This window comes from Acomys russatus, chromosome 20 (assembly GCF_903995435.1).
Source record: "Acomys russatus chromosome 20, mAcoRus1.1, whole genome shotgun sequence".
Taxonomy (NCBI): domain Eukaryota; kingdom Metazoa; phylum Chordata; class Mammalia; order Rodentia; family Muridae; genus Acomys; species Acomys russatus.
In genome coordinates this window covers 8,656,701-8,665,094 of record NC_067156.1, presented here as the reverse complement: position 1 = coordinate 8,665,094, position 8,394 = coordinate 8,656,701, and the positions used below count along the sequence as shown (strand labels likewise).

The 8,394-nt window shown below is 40.2% G+C and overlaps 1 pseudogene; it reads left to right on the top strand.

Annotated features, from left to right (window-relative positions):
* The first annotated feature begins 4,313 nt into the window (after positions 1-4,313).
* Positions 4,314-7,171, top strand: LOC127204743 (uncharacterized; annotated as a pseudogene).
* Positions 7,172-8,394: the final 1,223 nt, after the last annotated feature.

The following is an 8,394-nucleotide window of genomic DNA, read 5'->3' as shown; positions in this document are numbered from 1 at the left end:
TTAGATTTATATTTACTATCTGCTATTTTTGTGGTTAGATCTGGCTTTAGGAAAATTTTCTTGTTCTTATGCAGTATTGTGCATGTTTTTTATTTGGATTGCTATAGGTCTGTAAATTCCTTTTCCCTAAGATTATCATTTTTGCAATATTAATTCTATCAATCCATGCAAACAATGTTTTTCTAGTTTTTATGCCCTTCTTCAGTTTTTCTTTTCCTCTGTGTGTGTCTGTTGTATCTTTCCACTTGCTTTTTGTATGTATATTTGTTTGTGTAGGTTTAATGTTTTCTGCACAGAGTGTCTATACATATCCCTTCCTGTTCTGGAACTTGCTCAGCAGGCCAGGCTAGATTTGAACTAAAAAGTCTGATAAACAAGCAAATGAAACTTATAAACCAGAACTAAAAAACAAACAAACAAACAAAAAACCACAAACCAAATCAAACAAAGAAAAGGCATAAGAAACATAGAAACATGTGAATGCACATGCATGCGTGCCTGAGGGGGGGGGGAAACTAGAAAACCATAATATAATAGCAAAATACTAGCAAAAAAAAAAAAAGTGTAAGCAATGTACTATGAGACAAAAAAAAAATCTACAAAAATATCAGTAAGTTAATTTTGTGTTGACCAGGAAGAGAAGATCCCATGTCAGGGGTCTAGCTGAGGGGAATAGGGAGGAAGAAGGAGGGACAGTGGGAACAGGAAAATACAATCAAGGAGATAATGCTTCAGATTTAATAGGAATGAATTATGATAAATTTTATAAAGAGTGGCTTTATATATCCATTGGAGCTCCATTGGTGAAAATTAACTTTTCCTTTGAAAGCAGTTGTCAATTTGAAATAACTCCTTGGCTAGGGATGGGAGCTCACCTATTTTTTCTTTCATTCTTTTATCTTTTTTTTTTTTCATTTTTCTAGTTAATGTAATACAAGTCTTTAATTTATTAATATTATGTTCTGAAACGTCTTTATACCCATGGTAATACTTCTTTATTTAAAAAATACATAGTTGGAATGCTGTGACTATTTTGTTTTTCCAAACTCACAAGTTGAATTCAAGTTCCCAGTGTGAGAATATATGGAACTCAAATCATTAGGAGGTGATTAGTCATAAAGGCTGCAGAATTTTTATGAGAAATCTTTTTACATAATATTTATATTATTATCATATATGCAATGTGTGTGTGTGTGTGTGTGTATACAATAAACTGCCTACAGCAAAAAGAACCATGAAGCAATCAGGAATTATATAAATGTTACATTAGTAGTAGTTTGGCTATTGGTATTTGTAGAAAGCATCTTTCCAATCTCCATGCTTCTAAGATTCCGAATGTAAATCCATATCTACAATATCTCATCATTATCAACTTAAAACATCTATCTAGACCTAGAAATATCTTAACACCTAAATAACTAAGCTTAATTGTAAAACTTAACTATCTGGTCTTTAACCCCATCAGAGACTTGAGAAGGAAAAAAAAATTAATTAACTGAGTATACTAGGAGTGCATTTTAGCAACTTCCCAAATGAGAGATAAACACACACACACACACACACACACACACACACACACACACACCATGATTTGATCATCTAACAATTAACTTTTATAACTTACTTATACTGAACAGCCTGCAACATCAATTTCAAAGTATTAGAATTAAACCTTGATTGTAATTGAGTTGTATGGGTACAATACCACATAATAGAGTAGAAACATAAATAATGTGTATGAAGAATAATCTATATCAATGAATTTAAAATTAAACTTATGTTGCTTCTATATACAAAATTCTATACTGGTGAATTAAAAATAACCTTCTGAATAACAATTAAGGCTTTAAGTTGAGGAGTAGATTCACTAATCTATTTTTGTCCTATAATCCCTATATATTTCAATATCCTCTATATCCCCTATATATTTCTATCTCCAAACCTAATAATAAAAGATTAATGGAAAGAGAAACATCCCAGTATCCAACCTGGTTTTCTCTCTAAATAAGACCAATAATAACTCATAACCAACTCCCAATGAAAATAAATATTGAGCGCCCAAGAAAACAACCAAAAACCTATCTAACCACCATTAAGGGAAATGGGGTGTCATTCTCTTAAGGTTTCATCTAGCTGTTTTGGGATGAATAATACCTTTGTAAGGGCCCTAGTAAAATTGAGAAAAATGGTTAAACCAGCTAGGAATAACATTTGTGGTCCATTTTCTAAATGTTGAGAAATTCCAGGCTTAATTAGAGTCCTATGTAGGACATTTTGAGATTCTGGAAAAATTGGGATTGGAAACTTTTTTCAAAGCTTTTCTGGGAGCTGTCCTGTTCTGATGAGGAACTATAATAAAAGCACTTGTACTGGAACATAAATGATGCAGGATGTCATTGTGCATCTTGCTGTGAGGAACCAACCTTGTCGAGTCTGATCCAGCTATATCATCATAGAGTAATTTTCTTCACAGTTTTGTTTTCAAGCAGGACACCTACCTTACACATAGCAAGGTATCTGAGACATAATTGTTCAATCAACGTGATAATTATGTTTAAAACTTAACATCAAAATTATACCTAGGCATATGCTGGTGAGGATATGAAGGAAGAGGAGCACACCTCCATTGCTGATGGGGGTGCAAACTTGTACAAACACTTTGGAAATAAATCTGTCACTTTCTCAGGAAATTGGGAATAGTGCTACATCAAGACCAAGCTATACCACTCCTAGACACATACCCAAATGGTGCTTCACCATAGAACAAAGACAATTGCTCAACTATGACCATAGCAGACTTATTTATAATAGCCGGAATCTGGAAATGACCTAGAGATCCATCAACCAAAGAATGGATGAATAAATTGTGATACATTTACACAATTGAATACTACTCAGCTATTAAAAACAAAGAAATCTTGAAACATGCAGGCAAATGGATAGAACTAGAAATAATCATCCTGAGTGAGGTAATCCAAACCCAGAAAGACACACATGGTATATACTCACTTATAGGTGGATAGTAGTCCAGCATAGATGTCCTCTGGGAGACGCCACTCAGTGGGGGATCAGGACAGCTCTGGGACTACCTGCTGGACTCTAGGTGAGAATGATATGGAAGAATGAGGTGGGTGAATGACCCAGAGGGTTCAGGAGCCCCACAAGAAGACCATCAAGGCTGGAGGATCTGAACCAAGTTAGACCCTCACCAACCTAGGATAATGCTAGCAGTGAATGTAGACCCACTGTTCAGATCAAGCTAATGGACAGTTAAATCTCTGTGGCTGTGGGGAGATCAGGGACTGCCTCTGAAATGAACTGTGGTGTCTCCAATTTGATCACTTCCTCTTGGTGTGGAGGCCTGGCAACACACAGAGGAAGGGGAAGCAAGCTATCTGGATGAGACCTGATATGCTGTAGTCATATGGTAAGGAATCAGATCCCCTTCTGTCAGAGGTCTAAGCAAGGGCAATAAGGAGAAAGCAGATGGGAACAGGACGATACAAGTGAGGGGATAACAATAGGGATATAATCTGAATAAACTATAATTAAAAAGAAAAAACAGAGGTATTCACAATAACAAGACAATTTACTGTAAATGCTTAAAGGAATTCTATTAATGTTTGCTAATTAAAAGTGAACATGTAAAGAAAAGAAGCAAAATACAAAGCAGTCAAATTTAATTTATAATTGTCAAAGTACTTTATTAGAATAAAGTACTGGATTCAATCTTTCTTTAGCATTCTATAGCTAAAGACAACAAAATTATATATTTTTAGATTTTATTGAAAACTGGCAAGCTAAGTAAGTGTGAGACAAATAAAAGTTTCATGTCTGAGATGAGACATATTGTAATCTTATAATGAAAAGACCTGTATCTGCAGACAGAAGTTACTCTGAGCTCAAGCCACAGTCCCTCAGAAACAACTCAGTTTTCATAGAGAAGACCATTTTGTCAAAAAGTGTGAAGCTCATGGACTCAAACAGACATCTTTTAGAAGGCAGAGACAGTCTGGGCCTCAGGAAGAAGAAACAAAACATGGATGGAGCTCTATCTCTGCATTAGGAAGGGGAAGGCAGGGAAATCCAAGAGGTAGGAGGGTCTGTTGTACTCGAGTCTGGGGAGGGGCTGTGGCACACTGCCTTCTACTGGGAACCCTTTGTTATGAGGAGGACACAGCTCTGTGATGTGTCCTGAGTCCTCCTGACAAGTCTCACACCACATTCCCAGTTCTCATTGGCCTGAGAGCTGCACTGTGATTCAGAAGATTAAGGATTTCCTCTTTCCCTTGAAAAGCATTAGTGACTCATAGATGAGTGTCAGTTCCATGTTTATAGCAGTAGACATGACCATTGGCATTATGTGCATAGTGGGGCTCTTCTTCTAATCCCATTCCTGAAGAAGTACCCAGTGTCACCACTACCTGGGAGCCAAAGGAACACCCCAAGGTGGTGAAGAGGGGGTGGAGTAACACAGGAAAGAGAACTGCTACTGTAAAAAGTTGTAGACATGGCAGAGAGAGATTGGAGGATACCTAGAATGCATCATGACCTGAGTAAATCTCCAAGCATCCTTTACTGGACTCCACGCTACATCTCTTTTGGAACTTTAATGAGAAACTGGATCAGCTTCCTCTCCTATCTGTTGTCTTACTTTAGAGTCTTAGAGGATGTTGTACAGCAGAAATTTAGCCCACTTTTCTGGAGCAAGTCTTCTGTGCTCTCTCAGGTAGTTGTGGCTACTGACTGGCTTTCCAGGACACTTTCTTCTGCAGGACCTAAGACTGTGAGGTTCATTGATACACATGACCCTCCCTTGGCTCTTGCTCTTGCTCAAAGATCTCCACTGCTTAAGCACCAACCCTTCTCCCCCCAACCTGTGTCATCACGTTTGGTAGATGTAACAGAGGTCCAGCAACTGCAAAAACTCCCAAGATCTACACCAAACCAAATACCTTCTTCATCCACAAGTAGGAACTGTGGAATAGCATGTCCTACTACTGAGACAAGGATATGGGCATCCGTCCTGCTTGAAAACAAGCACTCCCAGGAGGACTGAATTGGACAGAAACTATAGATTCTAATATCCAAGGCTGGCAAGCACCCATCATCCAGCCCACTGATAACTTGCCCAGAGACCCCTGCCCACTGAACCTACCAGGTCAGCCTCCATCCTTCCTGAGTAGTGTCAGGCCCTCCAGCACCAGGAGGAGACAGGGAATGAAGACATGGTGAATAAGATAGCAGAACAAAGAACATCCATCGGATTCCTCCCAGTCAATGAAATAGAGAAGCTTCAAAATCACTTCCTAGCACACTGTCTTCACCAGACCAAGAACTGTCCTGACCTCTCCCAGCCTATTCAATCTTCCATCCTTGACTCCAAAGCTGCAAGTTGAGCCAGTTAATGTGGTCTGTGTCCTCTGCAGTGCCCTTAAAGAAGGGCCCAGCAAAATGTGGCATAGATGACTCCATTCAAAAAGACCTTGGTGTTGGAGCCAAAGACATGCCTTCCACTTCAAGCAAGACCCCTGCACAAGACCTGGAACTCAGAAACCCTGCAATGAGGACAGATCAGCTGTCCTATGTGAACATCACTCAAATCCTTTTTTTTTTTCCTTGACCCAAAGACTCAAATGAAGCTGGAATCAACCATCAAGCAGCTTCCTGTGAAATGCAGATGGAAACCATATATACTGATGCTTAATTAATGGGATCTCACCCCACCAGCACATCCAGCCTCACCCCTTCCCCAGCCTGTGGTTCCTTCCTCACCCACCTATGCTTCCAAGGCTGAATACTTTTCCAAGACTGCCAGGAGGGAAAAGGGTAGAAACAGTATCAGGAGTCAGGCTGCAGAACCCTCCATCTGCATATGCACAGTCAGAGCTTCTAAAGATTCATGGAGCTTCTCCCCCTGCTGCCATCCATGGGCCCACAAAAGCCCATCCATCTGTATGGCAGAGACACCTGAGTGCTAAGACCCATGCCTTCTGCTTCCAGGCAACATCCCAGCACAGCAGGACTATGTGAGGGACTGGAAGAGGCAGCCTGCAACCCACTACCAGTCCAAGAATGGCCAAGCATGCACCATGGAAGTGGTTTGGGAATGTGACCTCAGGGCATCCTTGCTGAAGAGGGACTGTGGTTGGCCATCAAAAGAAGGACAAAGCTTCAGTGACCAAATAATTAGCACATCAGAGGTAGAAGAAAAGACACATCCTATGTGGAAAGTGAGGCTGGCGTCCAGGGAGATTCCCAATGGCCATGCCGTCTATATCTATCTCAGAGAATTTGAGTATATAGACGCCAACAGAAGCCCAGGCTGTTTCCAAACACCTAGTCTATATCCCTCAAGAGGCCCAGCTCTAAAACCACAGCTGCTTACTAAGGGTGATTGCAAAGCAAATGAGCAGCCACAGTCATGCCCTATTGGGCACCTTCCAGAATGTAAAATTCCTGTGCACCCTGCCACAGTCAGCTTGCCTTTACAGGACTCACTTCCCAGATCCCAGAAATGATCCAAAAAGCCCAAGACATTCCAGAGCCTTGGTGATGTGTTTCATAGGGAGAGAACACAGCAAAATGACTTGGGAACTTGGAGTCCCCAAGGACAAGACCATAGAAAAGACTCCCAAGGTATTTAATCCAGATGAAGAGAGGAGAGAAATTATGAGACCCAGAACCAAATGCCAGAGAGAAAGACTTGGGGGAATGCAGTTCTTCCAAGCCTGTGGCCTCAATATGTCCATTCAGATCAAGAATGTAGCCTCAACTGAGAGTCAGTCCTCCCTTGATGTGCTAGAAAAGGGACAGGCCCTGCCAGAAATCTGTCTGAGGACATCACAATGAGTATGCTACAGTATCTAAGCCTCAGCACAAAATACAAGGAGCAAGGGATTCTCTGAAAACTGAAAGCCCTCTATTGTCTACTGTGCAGACACAGGAGGCAGTAACAAGAAAAAAGCTTTTCTGTACTATGACACCTGAATTACAATACCTCATGAATATTGTGATACAGGCCCTGGGGAGCTGGCTGCACCTTAATGTGGAGTTCCCACCAAAGATACAATGGTGTAATGTGGAAGCACTGGCATCCAAGCTGGGTGGCTGGTCCCAGTTTTCTGAGGATCTCTATGACTCAAAGAGTAACAGACAAGAGAGAAAATGAGCTGTGATACCACCAGCCCCCAGGGGCACAGTCATCCATTCTTGTACTGGGGGAATGAGAGACAAGCATCAATCGGGTGTTGGTGCCCAGGCAGCCTGTGATCAACAGAACAGAGTAAAGAGAGGAAGTGTCTCTTGCCATCCATGCAGTTCCATGCAAAATAATTATAAGAAAATGGAACAGGGACAGCAACCAGGCATTGCTACTGAAACAGCCCGTGACCCAGATCATAAGAGAGCAAAGTATCAAATGGACTGTGGCCCCCATATCCTCCCCAAGAGACTCAACCATCCATTTATATGTAGAGAGACTAGAGACAAAAAGCCCTCAGGTGTTGCTGCCCAGAGAGACAGTGACTCCAGATAGACCTTACCAGCATAGGCCAAGGGGTCAGTGCTACCTTGGCCTTAGCCTACCAGGAAGTTTTCCCAAAAATGTTCCATCTGTCCAGCCACTGTTTCCCTCATGATTTCCTGGCAATAAATGTTGACCTTTTTTTTTTTTTTCTCCATAAAATAAAATAACAATTTAAAAATGCACATGAAGTTGGGTGGATATGGAAGTAGGGATCAATAAAAAAGACCCTGGGAAGGAGAATGAATGTGATCAAATAACACTGTACAACACTTCCAAAAAAGCAAATCATTTAAAAATATATGAAAAATATTGATGCTTCCAATGAAGATTAATGGTATTGTTTTGCCTATAAATAGTTTTAATCTAAGTAATAATTTGCAATAGGCACATAAACTAAAAAAAAAAAAAAAAAAAAAAAAAAAAAAAAAAAAAAAACTATTAGCCACATCATGGGGCTTTTCTTCTGAAGTCTCACTTGTGAACTTGTGAATAGAGTAAATCATTTTGCAATACCTTAAGGTTCTTCCCTCCTCTGCCTTAGGGGAATTAATGGGTCCAATCTTATGATGGCCACCAGAAAGTATTCACAGGTGCTCTTATTTCCAGGTAGCAGTGGTTGAATTACACCTGAGCATAGAATTCTGTAAACACTAACTCATTTCAGTATTGCATTAAAATATATATAAGTGTGTGTGCTTTACCTGCATATATTTATGTATGCCATCCGATTATCCAGTGTTAATAGGTGAGGAGAGGTTAGATCCTCCAGACCTAGGTTTATAGAGGGTTCTAAGGCATTATGTGTATGTTGAGAACCTAGGGTTCTGCAAAATTATCATCCACTGAATATTATCGCCATCTTCCCA